Consider the following 21,585-nt stretch of genomic DNA (forward strand, 5'->3'; position numbering starts at 1 on the left):
AATTGAATTCAAATTCAAATTTATTTTTTTAGCATCAACAATGATGTTACAAAACTCGATGCTACGGTGTGCTAGCAAAAAGCCTGTAACGGCTTGACAAAGTCCAGCACCCCGTTCACAGAGCAATACAGCAGTGGACAAAAAAAGATAGCGATATAAAGAAAAGCAATATATATATGGCGACGGCTTTACATAATCATAAAAACATGTTAAGTGATCGGGTTAACATTGCGGGTTCATAATTGCGAGTGTTAATGTCTTGAGCAATTACAAATACACTGATTTATAGATCATTTGGACGTGTTATCAGAAGAGTTAAGAGCGTGTGGTAGTGTGTACATCAGCATGGCGGCCATAGTTAGTACGGGTGTGAGGAATCTTCCATGTCTGACTGCTTCGTGTGCTATATGCTTTCGCAAATGGAGACAGAGTCGCAAGGTTTGCAAGGAAAGGGTCGGTATTTAGATGAAAGGCATGATGACGTTTTAACAGAAGTGCATTGAACAGGTTCGGTAATGGTTGTAATCTAAGGTCATCAAGAAGAGGTTTTGTGTGTGCGTCATTGGGTTCATTTGAAATAATTCTTACAGCTTTTTTCTGCAGTCGATAGATTTTGGACAAGTTTGTGTACGTTGTTGTGCCCCATATCAAGTAGCAATACGATAATGTGGATGCGAAAAGGGAGTTATACAAAAGTAATTTAATGTGCTTAGGCAGAAAGTAAAGAAAACGTTCAAGAATACCAACTATTCGGGATAGTTTGGAGTGAACGAGGTCAGTGTGCGCGTTCCACTGCATATTCTCATGAAAAAGAACACCTAAGGTTTTTATTACTGGTACCACCTCTATGACTGAAAGACCAAGTTGCAGGACAATATTTGAATTAACCGGTTTATTTTTAGGGCGAAAAAGAACTGATTTTGTCTTCGAGACGTTTATAGTTAAGGAATTATTTAGACACCAAGTGTTCAATACATCAAGCAATGCATTCGTTTTCTTTACAAGCATGGGTAAACTGTGATGGGAGAAAAATAAGCTTGTGTCATCGGTATAAATATTAAATGATGCATTTAAATCTATGTTAACAAGGTCATTAATATATAGGTTGAAAAGTAGTGGCCCGAGAATACTTCCCTGCGGAACGCCATGTAGCAATGGTTTGAAGCTGGAGCAAGAGTTATTTATGTGCACCCTTTGTTGGCGGTATTGTAGTTAGGATTTAATAAGAGAAAGGAAACAGCCTCTGAAGCCATAATATTCCAATTTTGTTAATAGTGTAACGTGATTTATTTTGTCAAATGCCTTTGAATAGTCTATGAAAATTCCAAGTGAATACAATTGGTGTTCAAAGGCGTTAAGAATGATTTCTTTTTGCACTAGCAAGGCGCTTTCTGTAGAGCATTTTTTGGTGAACCCAAACTGATACGGTGTCATAATCTGATGCTTGGTTAAGAATGAGCTCATTCGTACGTGTATTAGCTTCTCAACGACCTTGGAGAATACAGGGAGTATTGAAATTGGCCTGTAGTTAGACATGTTACATTTCTCACCACCTTTAAAAATGGCAGTAACTTTGGCCACTTGGAGCCGGCGAGGAAATTGGCCGCATGAAAATATTTTATTAATGATGTACTCTAAAACAGGGACTATAATAGTAGCAACATGTTTAAGTGGCCGAATCTCCAAACCATCTACATCAGTACTGGTAGTATTGTTTAGAGATAAGATTGTAGACACAACCTCCTCTGCAGTTACTGAGGATAAAAATGCAGTCTCTTCTGTTGGTTGGTGCATAAAGTTCATGTCGCCTGGGTCATGATGGCTATTTCCCACAGATGTGAAGAAATCATTAAAAGCTTTAGCTAATTCTTCTCCTGCAAGAGTTGTGCCATTCATACTTATCTCCATCGGGCTATCAATTGCACCAGTGTGCCTATTTAGGAGTGTATTTAATCTTTTCCAAATTATTTCCGGAGTTTGCTTCCTGTCCTGCATGAAAAGGTTTTCAAAGTACTCTTTTTTAATTCTCCGTAATAGGCTGTTCGTCCTGTTTTTGTGTTTTTTGCAGTCATCTAAATCGTTTTCGTTTCTGGATTTTAAAAACTTTTGATAAAGAATATTTTTCAGCTCTATAGCTTTGACACATTCAGCTGTAATCCAAGGTTTGCGTGCCTTGCGTGGCCGCTTGCGAGCTTTGAAGGGAAAGCAATCATTATATACCTTTATAAATTTGTCTATGAAGATGTTATAAGCCTCCTCCGCATCAGAGCTTGAAAGAACACTCTCCCATGATATCTCTAAAACTAAATTATAAAAAGACTCAAGGGTATCTTCATTTATCTCGCGTAATGTACTTACAGTCGGTCTCGCGTCTTTTAATTGGAACTTTTTATGACTAAGCACTAAATATATAGGTAAATGGTCACTAATGTGTGTTTGAAGAACACCTGAACTGATGGGTACATTTGCAGCATTGGTGATAAAAATGTCAATGAGTGTAGATGTATCCCGCTCTATACGAGTTGGTTGTTCTATGAGATTAATAAAAGCATTAGTTTCTAAAGTGCAGCACAGTTATTCACTTTGTGGGGACGAGTGTAGGAGGTCAATGTTCAAGTCTCCACCTAGAATTAGTTTGTAGTCGTTTTCGTTGATCCAACTGAAAAAAGTGTCGAGAAATGAAAGAAAAGCTCCATTGCTACCTTTGGGCGGACGGTATGCCACAGAAAAAATGGTCATATTACATTGCAAACTTAGCATTTCATAGTCATCAGTTATTACAGAAAAAATGTCAACAATGTCGCATACAAATGTATCTTTCACTAATAACATTACGCCGCCGCCTGTCTTACCACTTCGATTCAAGTGGTAGGTGCGATAGCCGTGCACACGAAGCACTTCCGAGTCATCCCGGTACCAGGTTTCTGTTACCATCACTGCATCAAACTTAAAACCGTCAAAAAGTGTTGTTATTTCGTCTTCTTTGTTTCTGGCTGACTGAGCATTCATATGTGAGTAAGAAATAATGTACTTCTCTGGAAAGAGCGGTAAGGTTGATACTTGTGGTGCCATCTAGTATACGACTAAGCGTGCTAAACAATCTTTTCAAGGTCACTGCTGCTCGTTATCTGAAGGACTCCGGATTTACCGGTTTTACGGGCAAATATTTTTCCGCCTTTCGTCCACGCATACAGCCAGCTCATCTCTTTTTTTCTTGCCGCTGTCATACCGAGCAGCTTTTTTAACTGCGGACAGAGATGCTCGTTTACGTAGATGGGCGTTGTTTCTGAAAGGCCGACGTCGGTAGCTGATAGACGCATTTTCCGTGCCTTTTCCAACACAGCATCCCGTTTAGACCGGTTGTGGAATTGTATAACAATGTGTGGGAAAGGAGCATCTCTGGCAGGAACACGATGACAAATATCGATGTCGCTTTCTTCTATCGGCTCGCCTACAGCTTCACCAAGTTTTGCAAGGACTTCTGTTAGCTTTTCATCGGAAGAGTTGGGGACATTTTCCAGTTCAATGTTTTTGTTGCGTGCATACTGCTCAAGTGCAGTTGTTCTCTTCTCATTTTGAACAGCCAGTGTTTTAAGCTCCTCTTGCTCAGCCACTAGAATTTCATTCCGAGCCTTAAGTTCATTATTTTCAACCTCGAGTCGTGTGCACTTCGTTACCATTTCCTCATACTGTTTATTGAGGAATTCAAGGCTCTGCTTCAGGTCGCGATGCTCTTTTCGAAGTTCTTTTTCGAGAGAGGTACGCAAGTCAGTAAATTGTTCCTGCAAGTCACTTTTAAGCAAGTCGCGAACTTCTTGCTTAAACTCTTTGAGAACCTTTAGTAGGAAAACACATGGATTTCCATATATATCTCCATACATGATGGAATTGACCCATAATTCCATACGAGCAGCTCATATGGAATGTTTCAGTAGGGATATACGGCCTTGCGAACAGGCACCTGAGCGAGATTCTTGAATGAAGATAAATTGAAGGACCGTTGCGCTAAGCTGGTCGTATGTGTAGTAGTCATACTGCGTTATGACACCACAAAAATACAGAGTTCAGCGGGACCGGCAGAGAACAATTGGCTCTTTTTTTTCCTTTTCTGCGTTCCTTTCTTTATAGATTCACGGAAGAGGAATATAAAGCTATCGCATTCACCTCTTACACCTCGAGACAGCGAAAAGACTTTCAATTTTGAACACTCGTTTGTGGTATGTCGTATAAATGGATATAACGAAGGAATGACGATTCCCCTTGGAAGCTCGGTCAAAACGGGTTATAACGAAGTTACGGCTATAACGAAGTAATCACCGGGCCCCTTCAACTTCGTTATAACTAGGTTCAACCGTAGATAATTTACTGCCTTGTTATGTTAACTTTCACTAGACGTATATTAGATTCTGTCTGCATTATTCGCATCGTTTCTTAGATTAGGCTTTTTATGGTCTACCTTCGACGCCTCCAAGCTGTACAACGCACGATCCCTAGAAATCATCGCACAGTTCAGTACGCATACGCATAGTATCTGATATGCTACCCAGCTTCTCTCGTTCACAGCCTTATTTCTTCCTGTCAGATCCAACCGAAACAACGTAATACCCCCCTCTTCGCTTTCTTTATAGGGAATTCATTTTCTTCCTTCTTTCGTATTGTTTGTGCTGTACATGGTCCGTCTATGCTCCGCTGCCCAACAATACAAAGCGGCACAATGCAGAGAGCACGCCACACACACGCACACACGCACCGGAAGTCGCGTGCATGCGCTCCGGATCACTCGCTCACGCACGCACTCCTCGCACGGGATCACTCTCAGGGGTCGAGTGGCAGCTTCGCGAGAGACGGGCATTAGAATCAATCTCGTTTGCCCCCCCCCCCCCCCCCTTCCCTTTCTCCCTTCTCCCACTAACCTGGCGTCACCGACGTCCCCCCCCCCCCCCCCCCCACACCCTCTGCACCGCCCTCTCTCACTCGCATCGCCCTGATCGATAATAAATCGAATCGGGACAGCGGCAACGCAACGTGCCGAGAAACCATGCTCTCCGCGTGTACCCCCGCTTGTTCTTTACTTTCTTTTTTTTATCTTTCATTGATATTTTTTGTCCTTCTTTACTCGACCACATAGCAGCAAAGCTGTGCCTTGCTGTGCACTGCTTTCAGTGAAGTGCTTTTATTTACATTCACTTACTTAGCTCTAGGAGAGTAAGCAGATTTTCGGCGTTTCTCCTCCCAGTGTGCGGTTGCCATTCGATTACAACTGAGTAAATTACTCCGCTCCTGCAAGCATACGAGGTCTGTTAGAAAAGTATCCGACCTTTGGCCGAAGAAAAAAAAATGGCATAACTGCAGCGTTGGAGACCTAATTACCTTCAAAGTAGTCTCCTTGGGACTTCACACACTTCTGCCAGATGTGCTGCCACTGTTGGAAGTATTCTGCAAAGGCCTTTTTCGGAATGGAGTTTAGCTCAGCTGTCGTTGCAGCCATAATGTCCTCTCTTGTCTGAAATCGCGCTCCTTTCAATGGCCTCTTGATTTTGGGAGACAACCAGAAGTCGCAGGGGGCCACATCAGGAGAGTAAGGAGCCGGTTGAACTACAGGAGTCTGTCGCCAAAAAAGTTCGAATCAAGTGCGAAGAAGGTTCAGGAGCATTGTCGTGATGGATACGCCAATTTCCTATTGACCACAACTCCGGTCTCTTGCGCCGCACAGCATCACGTAGGCGACCGAGTGCAAAGTTGTTGTACTGTTGTACTCTTTGGTCATTGTTTGACCCTGGGGCGTGCGTACTCGGGGTGTGCCACACAGCGAGAGTCCAAGAAAGCAGTCAGCATCACTTTGACGTTTCTGAGCATTTGGCAGGCCTTCTTTGGTCTTGGGGACGTGGAATGCTTTATACTGTGACGACTGGGATTTGGTTTCCGGGTCGTACCCGTACACCCAAGACTCGTCACCAGTGATTATGGTGTTGATGAAGTCGGGGTCACTGTTTGTGGAATCCAGCGTGCCCTGTGAGACTTCAACACGAAGCTGCTTTTGCTCCACCGTGAGCAGCTTCGGCGCGAATTTCGCCGCAACTCTCTTCATGGCCAAATCTTCGGTGATAATGGAATGTGCAGAAAAATTGCTGATGTCCACCTCTTCCGCAATTTCTCGGAGTCACACGACGGTCCCGCATCAGAGCGTTCACTTCGGCAATGACCTGGCCATTTCGGTATGTTGATGGCCGACCGGAGCGTGGCTCGCTCTCCACCGATGTGCGGCCATCTTTAAACCAGTTGTACTATTGCTTAATTTGTGTGCTGCTCTAAGCATCAGCACCTAAAACCGTCTGAATATTCCGAATGGTTTCCACTTGGCTGTCGCCCCGTTTTTGGCAAAATTTGATGCATTAGCGCTGCTCCTGTCGCACCGCCATTTTGCTTGCACTAAAAAACCAACGAGAGCACTGTGCACTACCTCACTCAAACGCTGCCTCCCAGCGACTGACGCTATCGGTCACGCTGAAAAAATTCGTGCATGCGCACGACGGTTCAAGGTCTGCTAGTGCAAGCGCGCTTATTTCATATCCATTAGGTGTTCGCAAAAAAAAAAAAAAAAATAAGGTTGGATACTTTTATAACAGACCTCGTAGATAGTATATACAGCTGACGACTGTTGGTTCTTTAGCTGAGTTTCCAGTGTGCTCGGAAAAACGTGCTCGTGTTCACCTAGTCATCTGAGGCGCTTCTTAGGCATCTACTCAGCGCTTAATAAGTAACGAAAGGCTTCCTGGCGTTAGATGCGCGCGCTAGGTTGCAGCATTGTCATGCTGTGATTGCTGTTGCAAAGTTGCCACACTGTTGAAGTAGTATTGCTAGTTCTGCAGTGTTTTGTTGTCATAATGTTACGAATATACCGCAGAAAATCACTCGCTTTGTGCGTGGAGATAACGAATTCTTTGTTCCGGAGATAAGTTACGTTGTCCGTATGCGAGTCTTGCAGGAGATAAGGAATTCTTTATTCTGGAGATAAGTTACGTTGTCACGTAGTGAGTCTTGCAGCTAAAAGGATTCGCTCTATATTATCTCATGCACAGGTTGCCAGGGGATACAATATTGGTTAAAGTCTTCCATAATATTTTTTCCTCAAAAAGGTGTACCCGGAAGCGCTTCATCTAGTTTTTCATTCTTTTCATCTGGGGAAGTGATCGCAAGCTATTATGTTATGCAGTTCAACGAGCACGCAATTTACACTTTCATTGCGAGCAGTGCAACAAAAAATAGAAGGAAAGATTAAACGATCTGTTTGTGGAATTAACAGTGACAGAGAAAGTGAAAGCCTGAGATGAAGCAGCGTGTGAAAGTCAGAAAGAAGCCATCTATTTTGACACAGTCATCGCGAAGTCTCAGAACTGAATACGCCAGCAAAGCAATATTTTACTGCTGCCGAATGAAATGGGAATGTTTAGCTCATAAGTGAGAGACAGGGAACACACGTGGTACACGTGGTATTTACACGTGGTACTCGTAAATATATCTCAATTGAAAGACTAATTGCTCATTGGCGTCCAACTAAGTGTAACCGTACGGCTACGAAGCAAAGGCGTAGAGTTTTCCTTGAATTTCCTAAGTTTAAGAAAAGATCACCCTGGTACGGGACCTGAACTCGAGTGCTTCTTTAAGAACAGAAGCAGTGGGCCAGAAAGAAGTGGACGACGCATCGCGCTGCCTATCAATTGATCCTTTTATTCCGCATGCCACGAATATATGCAGGAAAAGGGACAGACAAAAAAACAGCAACAAAAGATAACAATCCAGACGACGACAGTCACTGCCGGGTGCATCGCGGATGAAGCCATGTAATCAAATAGGCTATTTATTCTTTTATTTTTCCTTACCCAAGAAGGCCGACAGACGGCGTGCTGACGCAATCCGGGACTCGCTGATGAATAATCGCCGCTGCTAAGACTTGTCTTGCTTGCTGTCTTCCGTGCTTCTTGAGAACGTGGAGGCTGCCATCAAGGGCAGGTGTGTAAGTTTCAGAAGGGCAAGCCTTGCAATGTACAGCAAGATTGCTGTCTGTGACCTTTTCCAGCGATTTGGGGTGCGAGTTGTAATCTAGCCATGCACTGCATGGTTTGCCCTTCTAAAAATTGCACATCTTCCCTTGATGGCAGCCCTCGCGTTCTCAAGAAATATAGAAGCCAGCTAGTAAGGGAAGTCTTTGGAGCGCTGATTATTCATCAGCGAAGCCCGGATTGCATCATCACGCTGTCTGCCATACTACTTGGGTAAATAAATAAATAAAACAAGTCTATTTGATTATACATGACCTCATCTGCGATATGCCTGGCAATGATTGCATTTTTGTGATGTCTGGGTTGTCTTTTTTTTTTCAGTCTTTCTTTTCCTCTTTTCTGCCTTCCGACTGGCGGAATAAAAGAACCAGTTTATAATCAGCACCACTGTGTTGTCTGCGCCGAGTTTTCTATCCTTAAAGTTGTACCAACTTGCCCGAGTCTGTGCCTTAACTGACGTCATCGCTTCTCCGGGGCATTCGCAGATGGACTCTAAAGAATAATTACTTCTACTAATTAGAATCTTCTGTTGCTCAGAAAATTTCGCTAAAAGCGAAGGAATAATTCTGCCTCCCGTTTTTTTAATTACGCGTGTCTTGTCTATTTCGTGCGCGCTACAGAAACTGAAGCACCTGAATTTGCAGAAACTAAACCATCAGCAAGCGAAGCCAGTCGAGCAGCTCTGCCCATACGTCCTTCTCTCACGCTCGAATGGACAGACTGCGGGCCGCGCCCTTCTCAGTATCTGCCCAAGCCGACGAAGCAAACATCCAAGGCACCGCGAGTACGGGGAGTACAGCTCCGAAACGTCCAACTACGTAACGCGATACAAAGCACGCAGAAACAGGGAGAGTGAGGGAGGAAAGGCGGGAAAAGGAAGGCCCGGCTAGTGAAAGGCGAGGCTAGACACGCCTGCTTCCTTCGTTCAGTTGCACACCCACTCTTCTCCGAAACTCTGGTGTGGCGGTGCTTTCCCGCTCGACATGTGCGTTGGACGGCCAAGCCGCTTCTCGGTTGAGCTCTTCCCTTTTTTCCTTAGGCGGGCTTTTTCCCCAGACTCTGCGGTCCACGCGCTATCCATTGTGGTTTTGACGGTGCGTACACTGAAGTTACGCGTATCGATCTGATGCCACGTTCACTCCTCCCTTCCCCGGCTACAGCGCTGTCTGTAGTGAAAGCGCTAGCCGTGTTTGGATCAAGTCTTACTCGGCGAGGCGGGGCCGCGGTGGCTACTGGTTTGTGCGGCCCGCTAGCACTGAGAAAGCAAGGGATAATGTATATGTCGCGCAGAAAAGAATAGAAGTGAGCAGTGTGACGCGGAATCGTCGCTACTACTCGTTGTCGTGGGATGCGACTCTTTCGGTGCAGTTGTCAAGTACGCAACCGGTACCATCGTATCTTACACCATTGCGATTTCTTTCTTCATTTTTTTTTTATGCTGAGCGGTTGTAAGGAGATCCTTCAGGAGCTTTAGCGAGAATCACGTGGGAGCTCATGAAACAGCATGAAGAAGGAAGCCTGAAGAACAAAGCTCAATACCCGGAACACACATCTCAACAGGCAATAGGAAGCCTTGCAACCCTTTGTGACTAGATCGATCGATACTATCAAATCTGTTCGAAAGTGCAAGCTTTATTTTCCAGAATGCCATGAACTCACAATGCAACCATCTAATCATTTTCATCAGCCCCACTACATCCATTGCTGGACAAAGGCCTTTTCCTTTAATCGTCAACTAAACCTATATCTTGCGCCAGCTGCTGCCACGCTATACTCACAAGCTTCCTTACCTCATCTGTCCATCCCACGCTCTCCCGCCCCCTTCTGCACTTTCCTTTTCTTAGAATTCCCTGTGTTTCCCAAAGCGACCATCGCAATGGAACTACTCAAAGCTTGCAGTCATTATGGTTATCGCCCGGCTTTCCCAGAGATTGAAGTTTTCTCAGCTTAGCACGTCTGTTTATGAAATTGCGCTCTTAAGTTTTGGTTTCGGGCAGAAACACGCGAAACAAGCGGGTAGAAAATCCCGTTAGTCCGACGTGTATCTTATCACCCCCTTCGGTGAAGAACGCGACATCAGTGCGGCCTTGAGGGTCCCACTTAACGCTCGAGACAGCATATTACATGCAAACGACGGCGCAACAACGCGGCCCACAGAAAGGATAACATGACAACACGTATAGCGCCATAGCTTCGGACTGCACTGTCTGTTGTCTTGTTACTCTGCACCCCCCAATGCTTATGTTCTCTGAGGTGTCCTTCAGCAGAACAGTGGGTGGGTAACACTCCGTCTTAACCATGGTTAAGACGGAGTTGTACCCGCCTACTTAATGTTCCGCTCAAGGCATATCTGTCTTCCTGCTGCAGTAGATGTTTGTCGTGTGTTTACTGCAGCAGGAAGACAGATATTCCTTCAGCAGAAGGTACAAGTGGGTGGGTACAACTCCGTCTTAACCATGGTTAAAACGGAGTTGTATCCACCCACTTGTACCTTCTGCTGAAGGAATATCTGTCTTCCTGCTGCAGTAAACGCCTGTAACGCCGCCTGGTTTCAATGGCAAAGCAAAGGACGCGGGACGCTGCAAGAAACCATTAACAATCGGTCGCCCCCATGAAGACAGCTATCCCTGCGGGAGAAGAGAAGGAGACGACAAAAATAAAACAAAAACCGCGTGATTAATCAACCTCTAAGATGAAAACGCGTAACTAAGGAATACGCCGAAAGCACACGCAAGGACACGTCGGTTTGCGGGGGCTCGAAAGAAAGATGAAGCCGCTTTACAACGAGGCCTAGCTCCTCCTCTTCTCCTGGAAGAAAAAAAGCGAAAAGACAGAAAACAGTGCTCGCGACGAAAAAGCAGGTGCAGTTGAAGCCTTCCTCCCAAAGGAATGCGCAAAATATATCTGGAGTTGGGAGTGACGGTCTCCGAGTTGCTGGTTGAGGCCGCTAACACAGATACTCTCCGAGGACGCGCAACGGAGAGAAGAATAGAAAGAAGAGAAAAGAAAGGCTGGCGTCCTCGTAGAAAGCAGCGAAAACAATACGCCGCTCTCGTACACGCACGTCAGCCCAGCCGCTTGCGTCTCCGTTTTCGAGCGAGAGCGAGGAGCGACGCGCATTCGCCGAGAAATGCCGAAAATTCTTGTAACCGTCGCGCGCCTGGCGCGATGCGAGCTCCATCGCTTGAAGAAGAAGCGCGACCCAGCAGATGCATCGAGAAAAAAAAAAGTAACAGCAATACACGAACAGTGAAAACTGTCCTCGGCAAGAAAGAGAGAGAGTGAAGAGGAAAGGCGCGAGGCTGCCTCAGAAGCGGCCGCGAAGCGCTCTTGGCTGGCGGGTCGGGGTCGAGCGCTCATTCATCATCCGATCGTGACAGGTTACGGCGAGTTTTTCTCAAAAACCTCCTTCTATAGGGGACCTTCCTCTGCGCGCTTGCGCTTGTGTTTGTTCAAGCGTCTTCAGCCGCTCCTAGACGCGCGCGCGGCAACAGATGCGTGGATTCACACTGTTATACTCTTTTTATCAGAAAGACGGGCGGAGTAATGTCGTATAGTGCGCGGCGTATAACGCCTAGTAGACAGCTACATGCGGGTGTATACGTGCACGGACAGTCGGCCCTTCAAAAAGAACAGAACCGCAGTATACGCAGAATAATCGACTACAGTACATGACGTTCAGTTTTGAATTCAGTTACCACGTCTTTCGATATCTGCTCAATACCTCCATATTTTCGCCCTCCCACACCCCTAATATAAGTTCCTTCTTTTCTTTTTAGGTTTGCGGGGAAAGCTTTTGACCACTCTCCTAAAGCCGAACTTTCCTTCTGCTAGCTAGCTGAACACTTCAAGCCGTGTGAGCCCATAGTGCCTCTAAATTGATGTGACAGATCGTTTTTCGTTGCATGGACGATTCTGGCTTTTCCGCATGGGGCAGTGCTATACCGGATGTTTCACCTAAGACTTTCTGCAATTTTTAAAAATAAGCTATTTGAATTAGATGCGCGCTTTTTCTGGCATAGCATTGTCAGTGGTGTAGTACATCATAATGCAGCTAAGACGTGCTAACTACCAGGCTTGTTAACCAATATTTAATAGTTAACTTTTAAACTATTACCGTTGGGCTCCTTAATTATTGAGAGGCATGCAGCCCATCGAAAGTAATGTCCATATCCGTTTTTAGAATTTCGAGAACGCGATTATCCTCGGCGCTGTGGCCCAACAAATTTCGCCTACATCGCGCCAAAATACATGCGGTCTGAGAAGCTTGCAGGCAAAGCAACCTCTCCAGTGAACCTAACTCGTCGAAATAGCCAAAATTTGTTGGGCCACAGCGCCGAGGATAATCGCGTTCTCGAAATTCTAAAAACGGATATGGACATTACTTACGGTGGGCTACATGCCTCTCAATAATTAAGGAGCCCAACGGTAATAGTTTAAAAGTTAACTATTAAATATTGGTTAACAAGCCTGCTAGTTAGCACGTCTTAGCTGCATTATGATGTACTACACCACTGACAATGCTATGCCAGAAAAAGCGCGCATCTAATTCAAATAGCTTATTTTTAAAAATTGCAGAAAGATCTTAGGTGAAACACCCTGTATGCTTTAAAATGGTTCAAAAAATGAATGCCAAGAAGTTAATGTGATTCGTTTACTACTACGTTTAGTGGTCATTTTCTAAGTGCTAAGTTTGCACCGATGTCGCACTGGCCGCCATGTTGGCGGGCCAGAAGCACTGCGAAGCCCTGTTCGTCTAATCGTTCGTTCGTTCTCCTCACCTGCCGCGACAAAGCTTGGTGGAATCTATACGTGGTGCACCACCATGGCACTCCTGACGTCACGTGCAAGATATCTGCAGAAAACTATCAGAAATAAGGCCTCCGGCCAATCTGGCCTCGGGGTGGAAAACTAACCGCCGCATACAAGTCAACAGCATGCGCCCGCGGGAACAAGTGGACAGGGCCCTCCCTTGTTATAGGCTTAGCGTGCGCTGCTTAACCTAATCTTCCTAAATGGTTCTCCCAGGCCGCACCTCTGCACATACTGTGCCCTTTTCTCGTACAGTGAACGTTAAAGGGCCCGTGCCCACCCCAGCGGAGCAGACACTCTCTACCTCTCTTTGAGCGAGCCTCCTCTCCTTCCATTCCCTCCTCGAAATTCTTCTCTCCCGCTCCTCGTCGAGTAGGCTCGGCAAGGCAAAATCACCCCTTCCTTCTCCGGTGTAAGCCGGAGGCGTGGTGTCTGTGGAGTGCGTCACAGGGCGACGTCATGGCCCCGCCTTCAATAGAATTCTTTTCTTGGTTTTTGCATTTTCTCCGCACACTGAACGATCGAGAGGCGCGATCGGCTCGACCACCTAGACTTGTTAGCGAGCGCATCCTTTCATACATCTGTTTGTCATTCCCAGTTAACGAGCCACCTTTTCATTTTCTTTTAGGCCTCCCCACCGTTTCACGAGCGGAGGGGCGGAAGTCGGTTGTGTTCGAAACACACGGCGAAGCGCGGACCCGGCAACCGCCCGTTTGCTTTTCTCCATGCGTGTTTGTGTTCTGTGTGTTTGTGTCTTTTCTCCGCTCCAAAGCATATGTCATTCATTGGAGTCAAGGCGTACGCAAGATGCACGAAAGATAAGCGGTGTGTGTGCGGAGCGGTCAAGTGGGCGAGCGAGGGAAAGGCTCTGCTGCACTACTAATTAAAACCTTGTTTTGGGGGGCTCGCATAGAAGAAAAGAAACTGAGAAGGGAGCGCGCACGCAGAGCGTCTCGTGACGTGATCACGGCGGGGGGGGGGGGGGGGGGGGCGAACCAATTCCCTCAGTTTTACTATTTTTTTACTTTTTATGGCTAGGGTTCAAGGCTGTCGCCGCACGCTCCCTCCGCAGTTTTTTTTTGTTCCTTCATGCGGGTTTGTAGGCATGAGCCAGAACAGAAGGCGCTGCGGAAAGCCTTGTGCAGACGACGCGACGCCAAGGCTACGCCCAACCTTCTCCCCTCAGTCAGAACGATGCACCAATGGAGTGCCTTTAGCGAAAGTAGCCCCCCTTGACGTCAGCGGGGTGCAGAGTAGTGGGCCGGGCCCGTTTTTGAAGGAAGGAAAGAACGATCGGGCTTTGATTTTAATTTTCGCAGCTTTTCGGGGCGCGTATGGCTCTCGTATTTTGCAGAGGTTATCTTCGATGCCTCATCTATGCAGTGGGCTTGTTTTTCAAAAATGTCCGGACCCTGGGCAGTGGCCCTTTAAGGACCACAAAGTGGTCGAAATTATTCCAGAGCCTCCCACTACGGCACCTTTTTTTCTCCTTTCACTCCCTCCTTTCTCCCTGCCCACAAGGCGCAGTTGAGGTGTCCACCGAGTAGTGAGACAGTTACTGCACCATTTACTTCGTTAAAAAAAAGAACTGTTAGTGCCATTCTCATCTGACACTGTTTCTGACACTTCTATTGCGACAGACAGACAGACAGACAGACAGACAGACAGACAGACAGACAGACAGACAGACAGACAGACAGACAGACAGACAGACAGACAGACAGACAGACAGACAGACAGAGAGGGACGGACGGACGGAGAGACAGACAGACAGACAGACAGACAGACGTACGGACAGACAGTAAGACAGACAGACAGACAGACAGACAGACAGACAGACAGACAGACAGACAGACAGACAGACAGACAGACAGACAGACAGACAGACAGACAGACAGACAGACAGACAGTAAGACAGACAGACAGACAGACAGACAGACAGACAGACAGACAGACAGACAGACAGACAGACAGACAGACAGACAGACGGACGGACGGACGGACGGAGAGACAGACGGTATTAGGATCGGGTGAGTGTGGTCGGGCCGGAGAAGGGACGAGGAAGGCGGGAGACGGGGTTACGAAAAGAAAACAAGGGAAAGAGAACTTTATGCATGAATATTTACATTATTTACAAAAAGGGCAACTGAGAATGAATCTCAGTGAAAGAACTTCTTCAGGAGTCAACAGGAGTGCTCTGGAGTCCCAAAACAACACCTCGTTAAACAGTCTTCGTATTCCCCAGATCCCTGACTGGGGAATACACTTTGAAGAATGACGTCCAATCGCATGGGCAGACGTGGACTCCGGGGGTACCACCCACGGCTGGGCGGTGCTGGCTGTCCCGCTCCCTCGCAGCTCGGTTGATGGGAGAGGGTAGAGGCTCAGTAATTAAACACTGCTGTCTTTCACTCAGCACACCACCACTCTGTCCGTTGACCCGAGGGTCGACTCGGCCACGGGACGCCGCCATCGTCGCCGAATCTTCGGCCTTCGGCGGTCTTTGAGCTTCGCCGCTGCCACCAAGATCCCACGGTCCTGGAAGGTCGCTGCCTTAATCCACTTAGGCAGGAGGGGAGCGCGAGCTGCCTTAATCCACACAGGCAGAGGGGGGGGGGGGACATCCCAAACCCAACAGCACCCCCGCCACCAGACAATGCGTCCGGAAGATGAGCCGCTCCTACGCAGCTCGGCTGACAGGACGTGCAAGAGGGGCTCTCGTTCCACTCTTCTCCAGGCCTCTCTTCATCGGCTGTCGATGTACCGTTCTCGGAATTTCTCTGGAAGGCGAGCCAAACGGAACCACAAACGCCAAGCCACACACAGCAAAAGCAAGTGCCGTCTGCTTCCTCGACTGTCACCTCCTCCGCCCGCATCACATCCAAAATCGCCTCTCTCGTTTTAGTGGGGTGTACTGATATCCCCAGTTCTTCCGAAATTTCAAGGAGGTCCTCTACCTTGAACTTCTCCATCGCGGAACGCACCTCGTGCCGCTAATCCCCTCTAAAACCAAAAGCCTCAGCTTGAAGCGAACAAAACACAAAACTGCCAAATTTTCATTTCCCAGAAAACACAAAATCCCACTACTAACATCTGCCTGTGCTAGTGCGGTCAGGCGAAACGAATGGCAAACATCGGGCACTCACCCTGCCGAGATACAGCTGACGCCGTCAGTCCCGTAGCTGCCGGGGTCCGTTGGAGCCGGTGACCTGACGCGTCCATTTCTCGGTCTTCGGAAGCGTAGCTGATGCCGTCAATCACGTAGCTGCCGGGGTCCGTTGGAGCCAGTGACTTGACTTGGGCATCTCGAGCAATTCAACTGTTGAGACGTAGCTTCTATCTCACCGCTGGCAACCAGTTATTAGGATCGGGTGAGCGTGGTCGGGCCGGAGAAGGGACGAGGAAGGCGGGAGACGGGGTTACGAAAAGAAAACAAGGGAAAGAGAACTTTATGCATGAATATTTACATTATTTAAAAAAAGGGTAACTGAGAATGAATCTCAGTGAAAGAACTTCTTCAGGAGTCAACAGGAGTGCTCTGGTGGTGGTGGTGGTGAAACTTTTAATTTCTGAAATAGAGGTTGGGGGCCACAGAGTGGCCACGCTACATGGTCGGCGTCCCTAGTCCGGGACACCGCATGACAATGCCCCGTCTCTAGCCCGTTTCACCAGAGCCCTTTGGGACTCAAGCGAGGAGCAGTTGAGAAGGGCAGTCTCCCATGCCTCTCTGGAAGGGGTCCCAAAACAACACCTCGTTAAATAGTCTTCGTATTCCCCAGATCCCTGACTGGGGAATACACTTTGAAGAATGACGTCCAATCGCATGGGCAGACGTGGACTCCGGGGGTACCACCCACGGCTGGGCGGTGCTGGCTGTCCCGCTCCCTCACAGCTCGGTTTATGGGAGAGGGTAGAGGCTCAGTAATTAAACACTGCTGTCTTTCACTCGGCGCACCACCACTCTGTCCGTTGACCCGAGGGTCGACTCGGCCACGGTACGCCGCCATCGTCGCCGAATCTTCGGCCTTCGGCGGTCTTTGACCTTCGCCGCTGCCACCAAGATCCCACGGTCCTGGAAGGTCGCTGCCTTAATCCACTTAGGCAGGAGGGGAGCGCGAGCTGCCTTAATCCACAGGCAGAGGGGGGGGGGGGGGAACATCCCAAGCCCAACAACGGACGGAGAGACGGACAGACAGACAGACAGACAGAGACAGACAGACAGACAGACAGACAGACAGACAGACAGACAGACAGACAGACAGACAGACAGACAGACAGACGGACGGAGAGACAGACGGACGGATGGACGGATGGACAGACAGACAGACAGACAGACAGACAGACAGACAGACAGACAGACAGACAGACAGACAGACAGACAGACAGACAGACAGACAGACGGACGGACGGACGGACGGACGGACGGACGGACGGACGGGCGGACGGACGGACGGACGGACGGACGGACGGACGGACAGACAGACAGACAGACAGACAGACAGACAGACAGACAGACAGACAGACAGACAGACGGACGGACGGACGGACGGATGGACATCCAATGTTTGAAGAAAAATTAAAGCCTTAATTAAATGCAAGACCAAACGCTTCTTTACTAAAATAAGGAAACTATAAGCACCACAAAAACGCTTACTGATGGCGCTATGCAATAACAGGCCGCGGTACGTTGAAAACACCAACGCTGTAGCAACACTACACTCTAACACTAGTACTGTACAACGAAATTTGGCGCCACAGGTCACCACCATTAGTAAAAGCCAAAACGCCCCTCATTTCTATACGACATAAGGGAGTTCCAGAGGCCTTTTTTACCAAAGACCAACAGCACATAGCCGCCGTCGCGTGATTTATTTCCTCTGGGCCTTATCGGATCCAGAGGCGTCGCGTAAAACACATCAACCCCTAATCCCGGTTTGAATCCCGCGCTATCTGTTGGATAGCTTCCGGGTCAATATCAGCCCAGCTATATACGCTCCGAACGGCGCCTGCGTTTGTAGCTTCGACCATGGGGTCACCCCTTTCTCTCTTCCTAACAAATAACAAAGAAAAGCGGCACTTCCGTTCTAAAGCGATCAGCCATCAAACAAACAAAAAAAGGGACGACTCCTAAATTCGCGCAGCCTCTTTTCCTTAAAATCCCGTCTTCTTGTTCGAGTATCCCGTGCAGTTGCCCCGGAAGCCATAGGAGTGCGCCGAGATAAAGCTTCCCAGACAAAGCGCCGTTCCCGATAGGGACACCAAGGAAGGGCCGAGCCAACTGAGCGTGGCGGCTCTCTCCTGCAGAAGCATCCAGCTATAGCAAGGAGCCGCGGGACAACAAGCCATTGGTGCCGCGCTCCACCCGCGGGAGTCAAGCGAGCGCGGAAAAATAATAGCGATCATAACGCATCAAACCCGCAGAGTATAAGGCTTCCCTGTGCGGGAAAGAAGCGGCGGCGGAGGCAGCTGGGGGCAGAGGCGCGACCGAGGCCTGCGCCTCTTTGCCTTAAAGAAAAAAGGCTCCGGCTTCCACTTTTAAGGCTCTCGAGGGACTGATAAAAATGGCCCGCTCGGTGGCGCGCGAGCGGCAAAAAGCAGAGGCATCTATCTATACGCCGCGTGGTTCGTACTACGTGCGTAAACAGCGCCGCATGCCATGAAAGAAAAAAAAAAAGCGGGAAAGAGAGAGGCTCGCGTCAGTGTGTCTGGGGAAGAAATGGGGAGAGGGAACACGGATGCTGTGCATGAAACGGGAAAGAAGGAAGAAGAAACGTAGCGAGGGGAAACATACGAGGAACGCTCGAGGGACAACCCGTAACGGGACTTGCCCAAAAACTTGCGCCGGTTTTTCCTGTTGCACACTGGCCTGCGAGGCTCGTGCTTGGCGTTTGCTCTCGATCCGAGTTCTTCCTCGCTCTATCGTGAGGGAAAAGACGCAGAAAAAAAAAAGGTTGGACGTTGTGTCTGCGCGATTTGCTTGAGGAAGCAAGGGCAGCAGCAGCAACAACGACACTGGGCTGGAAAGCTTTGCTCCAGAAAGAGTCCTTGGGGAGGAAGGGCTACGAGTACAGAAGCCAAACTGCCTTTTCGGGATCAGACATGAAAACGGAAGAACGTACGTGTACACAGGAAGCCGTGTAGTCAAGTCAAATGTTCTGCTGCTGCACACGTTTCTACTGCAATTCGAGTGAATCGGGCAAAAGTTGTTTACTTGGGTTGTCCCTACAGACGGGGACTGTTTTATCATATTCGCTGCTTCGGAGGGCCTAGCATTATCGTAAAACGACAGGGCATTTTACAACCAGCTTGACGACGGGACGACAGCGGCGGAAAACCTTCGGCAAACACCGCAGACGTTTGACGGCAACGTGCCTGTATAGGCTGCCCAGAATTCGCCATTTTTCTTTTACCGTTCGAAAACAATTCCGCTTTCACTGTCTAGTTGTCTGGCTCGATTTATTTAAAGTTCTCTTTTCTCGAAACGTATCTGGTAGCTAGGCTGGCTGGCGAGTCAGATAAGGGAGTAGCAAGTTTGGGAAGAAAAACAGAAAATAGCGCTGGCAGCAACAGGAAGGAAAGACTCAGAACGTCATGTCCGTTTTGTGTTCGCAATGTCTCCGCGAGACACGCCTGGCTGGGGACCTAGTTGTCCCTCGGGGGAACCAGCTATAAGAGCGACAGAGGCTCATATTTCACACTAGGACGGACTGCGAACGACACAGGGCTGAACAAGAAGGGCAAGAGCGCCTCGAGAACTACGGGCGGCTGAGGGCATCTCCCTGCAAACATAGTGTGGGTCCAAGGGTACATCACGCCGCTGCCATTAAATAATATTCACTCGACATCAGTATATCGATTGAATGATATTGCAAAAGCATCCTGTCACACCACCGGTAAATCGATCGATCGATCGATCGATCAATCGATCAGTCGGTCAGTCAGTCAGTCGGTCGGTCGGTCGGTCATCAATCAATCAATCAATCAATCAATCAATCAATCAATCAATCAATCAATCAATCAATCAATGTTTGTACTGCGTCAGAAAATCAATGCTTAGTGAAGCTTGAGGAAAGTAAATTACTTTATTTTCACGCAGTATTAAGTACTGAGCGAAACCTGCTTTTCAACACGTTGGCTTGATGGCTTCAAGTCGCATTCGTAGCAACGGCAGCGGTCGAAGCATTCAGCTTTGTCTTGCGATACATCTGTTCAGATGACTTTTTAACAAAAAACAAGATGCAAAAAAACATTGTTTTTTTTTTTTCATTTTATAATCAAATAGCACAAGCTCAGTCAAATGTCTGCTGCGTGAGTGAAAACTACGGGACTAAACTTCCTCGCCTCAACTCGTAAGTTTACGAGCTCTCCCATGTGAAGTACGCTTCTGTGTTGGATTAAGAACGTCTGGGGCAGTATGAGCTGAGTCGTTGCTTTGCCGCAAAAAAAAAAAAAAAAAAGCTGAAAACGGCCTGGTCGCGGTGGCTCGCAGACTGGGGTACTCGATGAGGATAAGTCCCCCTTCGCGAGGGAGAGCTTTTCCCCCCTTGCTCTGGAGCTCCTAATCTTCGAGAGTCTAACGCGCGCCTCACGAATCCGCATGGCCGCCGCGCCAGACTCCTCCAGCGCGGGTTCTGGTTTGGCGCGAATCAGTTACCTGTGAACCGAGTCGCGGCGCTGTGCTTCGCAAAGGGTTCCGCGCGCCACGTGACGCCGCTGACGAGCCGCATTCGCGTGGTTTGCCGAGTGAGTGTCTGCCGACGCACACAGCTCACACGCTTCACGGAGCGTTAACCGTACACCTCGGCTTACCCTCTCTTGTCGTTCACGACTCGGCGACTCCGAAAGCTGCGTCTTCGTGTGGGTGCCGGATCTCGCAGTCGGGGTGGTCTTCGTGCCGCCGACGCCGTCAGCGAAAGTTGTGCTTGAGCGGCCAGAACGAGATTACCCACGGAGAGGGTTGCTAGACAGCGAAGAGAAAAAGTGCTTGTCTGTCGTCTGGCAACTTGGTGGCCCCGAGTATTACACGTGCAGTTACTCATCGCGTTGAGGTGATTTTGGCGAATAGTACCTGACTCGGGGTAACTAAAAAGGTCTTTTCGTGCCGAAGAGTTACTGATAATATTATGATTATGATTACATTATTATGGTAATATTATGACAATACTATTGTGATATAATTTGATGACGATATGCTACAGAGCTAGGATGTGTCCAGGAATTTCACCAGAGTAAAAAACGGTACCGCCAAAGGGATTGCCAGGTTACAGGAGAATGTGACTTGGGCACACCTGGACACAGCGTTGACATGACAGCGTTTCCTACGTCCTCTTGCGTTCTCACGAGTATGTTACTTAGGCGAGGCGTGGACGGGCCTTCTCTGACTCCAGCGTGTGCCTAGATCACGTGAGGCAGATATGGGGAGGGAAAGAGAGATATAGCTGTCATAAGGGGGAGGAGAGAGGCGTAGCTGTCGTCATTTCATCGTTCCAGAGCAGTGCGATAACTCAGGAACAGTTTTACGAGCGTAAAAGTTGAGCAAGCGGCTATGAGGTGCTTGTGGTGAAGAGGTTTCAGTATCAGTCCCGACCCCCTGCTTTCTTTTAACTTCCGCTGGACTCACTGCAGAAGTACTTTTTTTCATTTTTTTTTTTGGATTTCACCCTCATCGTATTGATGTCACAGTGGCCGGGATCGAACCAGCGACACCGCAGTT

This window comes from Amblyomma mixtum, chromosome 2 (assembly GCF_055824585.1).
Source record: "Amblyomma mixtum isolate Tamu chromosome 2, ASM5582458v1, whole genome shotgun sequence".
In the NCBI taxonomy this organism is placed as follows: Eukaryota; Metazoa; Arthropoda; class Arachnida; order Ixodida; family Ixodidae; genus Amblyomma; species Amblyomma mixtum.